Below are 7,590 nucleotides of genomic sequence, written 5' to 3'. Positions count from 1 at the left end.
CATCTTTCCGGGATTTGGTTTTAGACGGTTATCACAATAATATCGGTTGGGATCTTCAAGGATTACTGTCAGCTTTGTCTCAACTTCCTGAAAGGTTTGCCCTTGAGCCATGTCATCTTGATAAATAAATGTTCTTGTTTCAGGGTTGATTGTGTAGATGTACAGTAGGCGTACCAACACACTGTCTTGAGGGAGACCATTCTTTGGGGCCATCCATTGGCTCTCCTTATTATGCAGAGTGATAAAATACTTTCTGTTTTACAGCAAGCAATGGATTAACTGTGTTGAAAGGTAATATTTTGTGATTGCCTATACATTTCTTATTAGCTTTTTGCCGTTGGCGGTGATATACGATGCTGACACATCTATGAATATAATACTCCTTCATTTTGTTCTCTTTCGTATCCATCTTATACGTACAGAGTTAGGCTAAGAATTTGACCACACCATGACTTCCTGGGGGAAACCTGACTGCTCATTTATAAGGTTTCTGTCAACAAATTGTGAGATGCAATTGAGGCTCATCCGTTCCGAGACTTTATACGGATGACAAGAGGAGAAAGTGGTCGGAAGTGTTTAGGATCCGATCCGTTGGTTCTTTTCCAGGCTTCAGAAGTGCTACAGCTTTGGCTTTCCGCAACATCTTAGGAATCTGAAACTTTGAAATGCAGGAGTTTTTTAAAACGCAGGTGCTTATTATTTTTAAGATCCATTGATTTATTACTGGCCAAACCTTTTAATTTGCTGTGGTCTTAGATCATCTAAGCTTGCAACTTTAATTTTCTTCATAGATTGAAAAGTTACTTCCAGTTTTTCCGTTAAATTACATGCCGATATTTTAATACATGGTTCAGAATTACGCAGAAGGGCTAAACTACGTCTATCCAACTAATAGAATGGCGTACTGATGTGGACATAAAGAGCTGGTATGAAGTTCTTGTAACACAAGCAAAGTTTTCTACTCTTTAACATTAGTTATTTGAGTGTACTTTAATTTCTGGCCTTACAGTTGTGATAATTTCTTTAAAATAGTGCCCATCACTCTTCATAGTCGCATTATCAAATGGGTTCTTAAATTTTACTCACTGAAGATGTGTTCGTCAATCAGTTTTGAGTTTTGTCTGGGTTGATTTTAGCTTAATGAGGGCATTATTATTATACTTTTTTGTAACGAACACGGAATAAGCTTTTTTTTAAAATAATTTGTTTGAGTTTTAATATTTCCTGATACTAAGAACAATTTCATGTGCCAAACAATGTTGCATCGACAGAAGCCTGAAATGTACATCTAAAATAGGTAAAGAGTAAAATTCATTTAATGTAATTTACCTACGTAGATTCTGTTAAGATGTGCTCGATTGTCAAGAAAAATTACATTATATTTAAGAAAAGTCGCTACGTTCTCAAAAGTTACAGAAAAACTACTTCACAAAATCAGTTTTTAGCCGAAAGAGTTAACTCCACAGCGCTTTACACTAGAAGTGTTTTCCACTCTATTTTCTCACTCACGTAACGTTGTTTTCTCATACAAATTTGGAGAATCTTGTTTACAATAGTATCTATGATATTTTTAGTACAGTTGGACATTTTATTAAGGGGCCAATTTGCATTTTCGAATAAAATCAAGTATCTGTGCAGATACTAGAACGTGATAAGAAACATTTGCCTGCCCACTCCCCTCTCTGACGGGGAATAATCGACGCATTCTTGTTGGAGCTGTCTGCTGTCGGAGACTGGTGTCACAAAACCCAGTCTGCACTTGGAGAAAAGAATACAACACCATATAGTATGAGGAAAGGATAGCAGAGATCTTGCTAAGAACCAGGTAAAACAGTAATACTCAATTTCAAGCTTGCCCTGGTGTGTGATGTTCACGCACGAAACAAATGCAGCTTCTCGGTCTCGAATGTGAGTGGGTGTTGCTATACGGCTGTTACCAATGTTTCTTACAGCCAAACATTATACGACTAGCGCTGTTATTCCCTGTTTCACCCTCTAACATTCTCGAAATGTGAAAGGTGACATGTTGCTAATAATATCGGGCTAACATCCTCTCCTGATTGAAATGAAGCATCGGGAATCGCCATTCACAAGTTTTTGATACTTCCTATCGACCATGGGGCATTATGAACAGTTTGAATCATTATCAACTTGCGTTGTTTAGGACAAAGGTTACTTGTTTAGTTTGTTCCAGTCTTTTCTGAATTACAAATCTAGGCAATCGGCAGTATTTTCAACATACAGAACGATCTTACTCAAAACATTTCCGTACTGCAGTGTCATTATGTAGATTGATCCTTAAACAACGTCGAAAGTAGCCTATCATTCTCAACTCCAAGTTTACCGTCTGAAATTACCTACAGTATCTAAGTATAAATGCTTTCCCTAATAGGGAGAAAATCACATAAAGAATCAGAAAAACTAAACAGAAATGCCGTGAATGTTGAGTGTGATGATGCACTTAATTACGTGGGTGATAATAGGGTCTTAGTTGACGCTGTGCTGATTATACACTATAATCAGTAAAGAAAATGAATTATAGGTTCAAATGAATCACTCCAGTGTTCGCCTTGAGTAATTTATGGAAACCATAAGAAGCCCAAGTCATTCTATGGGAATACCTATCCTAAGCGAAAGTCGCCGCTGTAAATACAATGCACGGTCATTGAATCATACATTTTTGTGCCGGTGAATTGAAAAAAAAAACAGCTTAAATAAAGAATGTATTTTTTTGAAGTGAAACGTTGTGCAGAACTTAGACGTGGGCTATAAATAGCTTACACAAGAGGAAAGAAGAAACTTCTGAAATGTGGTGATACAGAACAATAATTAAAATTAAACAGTGGAAAGTTCAGGCAGAAAATTATAAATTATGAAAAGATAGACAGGTACTCATCGTATAGGTGGCATATTGAGTTGCAGACAGGCACAACGAAAAGACTATAACAAACTGAACTTCGACTGTGTCCGAAAGCTCATTATGTAACACTCCTTCCGTTGTGTCTGTCTAGAACTCAACAAGTCACCTTCACGGTGAGTAGCAATCTATCTTTTCCGTAATGATGAAGATTAGATGGGTACACTGGGTAACAGATGGAGGAGGCACTGAATCTAATTGAGGAAAACATGAATTATGGGAGAGCTTGACTAAATGAAGGGATTGGTTGATAGAAGATGCAAAGCTATTTCCTTTTTGCTGATGATACAGGTGTGGTAATCACAGAAACGGACTGCGGATTATTTGAACATTTAATGTGAGCCATTAATCTATGGTGATAAGGACAGAGAATCTCATTGGATAAAATTGAAGAGTTTCGTTCAAAATCCTTACACCACACATCTGTCAATCTATGTTGTTAGTATGATTTACCAGCAGATATGATGCCATATGGAAGAAGGTAATGAAAATAGGGCTATTAGGGCAATTTAAAGATATGTTTATCACCAAAATTTGCAGTAGTCCTAATAGTGTAAGTAGGTGAACTCAATGTTTCAGCAGATGATCAATGTGTTTGTTCCAGTTCATTTTCTCATCAATGGACACACCCTAAAATTTTTAATAGTCTGCCTTAGCAACACACTTTTGTTCAAAGACCATATTTATCAATGATTTTATGCTGCTTACTGTACAGAACTGTATATTTTGTGTTTTCTCAAAATTTAGCGAGAGTCCGTTTGCAGAAAACCACTTAATAATTTTCTGAAATAAATTATTTACAATTTTCGCAGCAAAGGAGTACAGTTTATGCTTATGCTTCGGCCTACAAAAGTAAAGGTGTAAAATCTTAATATTAAGTTCAATAACAAAAACTTCCCCCTAAGCAGTTCAGAGTGATTGTCAAAGTGCAGCTGAGAATGAAGCTACTTCAGTGAAAACGTAATACTTTTACATCATGACATGAACGGGGAGTATATTGGCTTATGTTGTTGATCACTGAACTTTTAAAAATAATACGCAGTAGTAAATATGCTCAGACGTTTTCCATACGTTTTTTTGTCGGTGTGACGTGACACTAAATTAAACGTCGGAATGTTGGCATGGTGACACGGGTGAGCGTGATATACATCACAGAGCGTGCCGCTACGTCGTAATCAAGGCGACACGCCCCACCTGGTTGGAAAAGTGTGATGGACGTTTCTACCTTCTCTGACGACATCATATAAATCACCACCTAGAAGTACCGCGACACGCAAGTAAAGTGGAAAACAACATGAAGCGTCATGGTTCTGTGTTTCGCACTGCGCTGCAGTTCGGAAGCGCTTGCGGAAAGTGGATGTCGATTTAGCACGCGCTGGAGCGGCGAAGCGCGCAGGCGGACAAATCCACTCCGCGCAACTCTTAGCATAATCGAGCGCCGCGTGCTTTGATCTCAGGAAGCGCTGAAACGACTCTCATAGCTTCCCAATACGATTTACTGTGTTTACAGTGTGAACTGAGAAACAGCGTCTAACCACTGCATGGGAGGCTCTACGGAAGTAGCAGTTGTGTCTAGACCGTACAGTTATGGTGGTATACACATCAGTAAGACCGATCATGAGTATTTTATACTTTTCCTTAAGAATCTCTTGTTTAAAGCGCATGTTAGTGAGAGGAGAAAACTCTAAAAAAATAGTTACTATACTGCCTGACAAAAAAGTGAAGCATCCAGAAGGGGAGGAAGAAATGAAATGAATCATTACGGTTGTTTCCAGAATGACATTTTCACTCTGCAGCGGAGTGTGCGCTGATATGAAACTTCCTGGCAGATTAAAACTGTGTGCCGGACCGAGACTAGACCTGGGGACCTTTGCTTTCGCGGGCAAGTACTCTACCAACCTTTCTTTTTCTTTTTTCTTTTTTTATTCGTTTTCGTTCAATTTATGTGCTCGCGGCGGATGTTGCAAGATACACGTTTCAGTTCGTCTTTGATCCATTTACTCAGTTTTTTTTGTTACAGAGGGTAGCTAACCCTCTGACCGTACACGCTGAGTTACCGTGCCGGCGACTCTGTTCCGAGTTCGAGTCTCGGTCCGGCACACAGTTTTAATCTTCCACGAAGTTTCATATCAGCACACACTCCGGTGCAGAGTGAAAATCTCATTCTGGAAACATCCCCCAGGCTGTGGCAAAGCCACGTCTCAGCAATATTCTTTCTTTCAGGAGTGAGTTCTGCAAGTTTCGGAGCAGAGCTTCTGTAAAGTTTGGAAGGTAGGAGCGGAGGTACTGGCAGAAGTAAAGCTGTGAGGACGGGGCGTGAGTCATGCTTGGGTAGCTCAGTTGGTAGAGCAGTTGCCCGCGAAAGGCAAAGGTCCCGAGTTCGAGTCTCGGCCTGGCACACAGTTTCAATCTGCCAGGAAGTTTCATTACGGCTGTTGTTTCACTAACTACAAAAAAGGTATTATTTACAAAGGACTTGGCAGTACTAAGCCACTTATCGGTATTGCGTTCCACTCAGTCTGGCGTGGATGCATGCGGTGATACTGTTGGGAAGGACATCGTAGAACCATTTTATCCTCACCTGACGTAAGCTGGCCCACAACTGTTGTAACTATATCTAATAAAAGTGAAACACCTGCAATCGTCCTTTAAATGTCGTCTGGTATATAGCAACCAGTTCCGGTGAGTCAATACAACATATTCAAGCCTAAACTAACTCTGAGGGGCTGAACTACAGTCGTATAAACGATCCCATCAGTGACCAACATCTATGAACTGGTTTTCGTGGACTGCTTTAACAGCGACTTTGTGTCTGCAACCATCAGCTACCAACTGAAAAACCTTCAATCTGAATGATGGATGGACAAAAACCACTGTAATTGCTACTTATAACGTAGATGCTGGCATTGGGATGGAGCTGGTGTCCGATCTGGTCTGCCAGCATCACATAGACATGTCATGGAGGCACATTAAAAAATGACACCCTGATACGTGAGAGGTAATACACAAGGACGTAGGATCTCTATGATGTGCTGTTGTGCCGTCACAGTTCCTTCACCCACTACCAGCCATGACCCTTATGGCCCCTCCCCCCATGAACGCCAAAGTAGCACCGCTTTACGTTTCGAAACACTGGAAGACGGGGACCACTCCACAGGGTGCGACCTTACCCGCAGACGGTCGTTCAGGGTATTGCTGAACAACGACTCATCACTGAACACGAGACGACGACATTCATCTGGAGTCCACGCTTCCAAGTCACAGCACCACTGTAAACTCAGCCTAGGCATGGGACGTCAATTTTCTAGTTCTATGTTGTTAGTCTCTGATCAATGGCGAGGGTTGACACAAGATGTTGTAGAGAGGCAAGACATCCGAATGGCCAACAAATCTGATACTGCACGATTCGATTACGCGGACTCACAATGAAGGCCCTTTCATACCCATTCTGGTGCTGATAGCACTATATTACACGACTACATGGCATCCCCGGGTGTTTCACAGTTATTACTCAGCATCTGTCTGCGATCGGTAGCTGAGTGAAACGCTTGCACAGTTAGCAATGGGATGTGCGTCAAATTTTGTTTTCATATCTAGAAATACTTTCCTTTAGGGTGCCGGAGGTGGCCCCACTCTGACTTAGTTGTTATTTCACGATGCAGGGTTGGACGACAGCGAGGTTCCTTCCAGGACAGTTATAATGTATAAGGAGGTACTACGTTTATTTTGTGAGTAATAAAGGTTTCTGTTTCTCCTACCTTCCTTAAAAAATAAAAATAAAACAACATAAAACAACCTCACTCCTGACATTTCCTTTCTCAAAAAAAAGTGGTCAGTACATCTGACTGCTATGACAAAAAAAAAAGCTAGCGCGCGGGATTACGGTACCAAAGGTCGCGGGTTCGCAAATGGGTGGAGGCAAAAATTGTTTTTCTGAAAAAAAATGGTCAGTTCAACATAATGTCAATCCTACGGACCCGGGTTCGAATCCTGGCCTGGTCGGAGGTTTTCTAATCGAAAGTCTTGCACCCGGCGAACGGTCTATCCGACGGGAAGCCTGAGTCACACGACATTTATATTTATTTATTCAGCATCTGACACCGTTCTCATTCCTTATAGAGCCTGTCAAGTGTGGTAAAGGTATCGTACACAAGCAACACTATTTCACTCTGGTGGCCGTTCTGCCGGTCACAGAGAACAGAAATTCTAGTCATTTACATACCCACCGATGGTGAGTATTTCAACAAAGTTACAATGAAATCCGGCCAGGTCAGGCTGTATGTTATCAACTAATAAACTAAATGTGATAAACTTTCTTATTCGGAGCACTGATAGTGGAGTCTTCTATTTAAACTAACAATACAGGATGTCCCAAATTTCAAGGTTCAAATGGTAATTTTGGTAAATTCTTTCAGGCAAACTACTGACGGTGGGAAACGAATCAGTTATTTATGAACGTAAACAGAATCTACCTTCTAACAAAAATTCAGCGACGAACGGTAGGCATGCATTACAATACCATACAAAACGTTGTCTCTCAGATAACTCAGTGGTATATTTCATTGTGAGACGGTCAGATAGGCACTCAACCAAATGTTTCCACTCCTGTTTTTGCTGTGTTTGCATACACCAATGTCGTCTAAACCACTGGGTACAAACCCAACGAGATGAGA

At 40.6% G+C, this 7,590-nt stretch overlaps 1 non-coding gene across 1 annotated transcript; it reads left to right on the top strand.

Moving 5' to 3' along the window:
* The first annotated feature begins 5,241 nt into the window (after positions 1-5,241).
* Trnas-cga (transfer RNA serine (anticodon CGA)) lies at positions 5,242-5,316 on the top strand. The gene has a single exon. It is a non-coding gene; the product is annotated as a tRNA-Ser (tRNA).
* The last annotated feature ends 2,274 nt before the right edge of the window (positions 5,317-7,590 follow it).

Source organism: Schistocerca gregaria, chromosome X (genome assembly GCF_023897955.1).
Source record: "Schistocerca gregaria isolate iqSchGreg1 chromosome X, iqSchGreg1.2, whole genome shotgun sequence".
Taxonomy (NCBI): Eukaryota; Metazoa; Arthropoda; class Insecta; order Orthoptera; family Acrididae; genus Schistocerca; species Schistocerca gregaria.
Note: the sequence above shows the minus strand (reverse complement) of the source record. Positions and strands in the feature narration are given on the sequence as shown.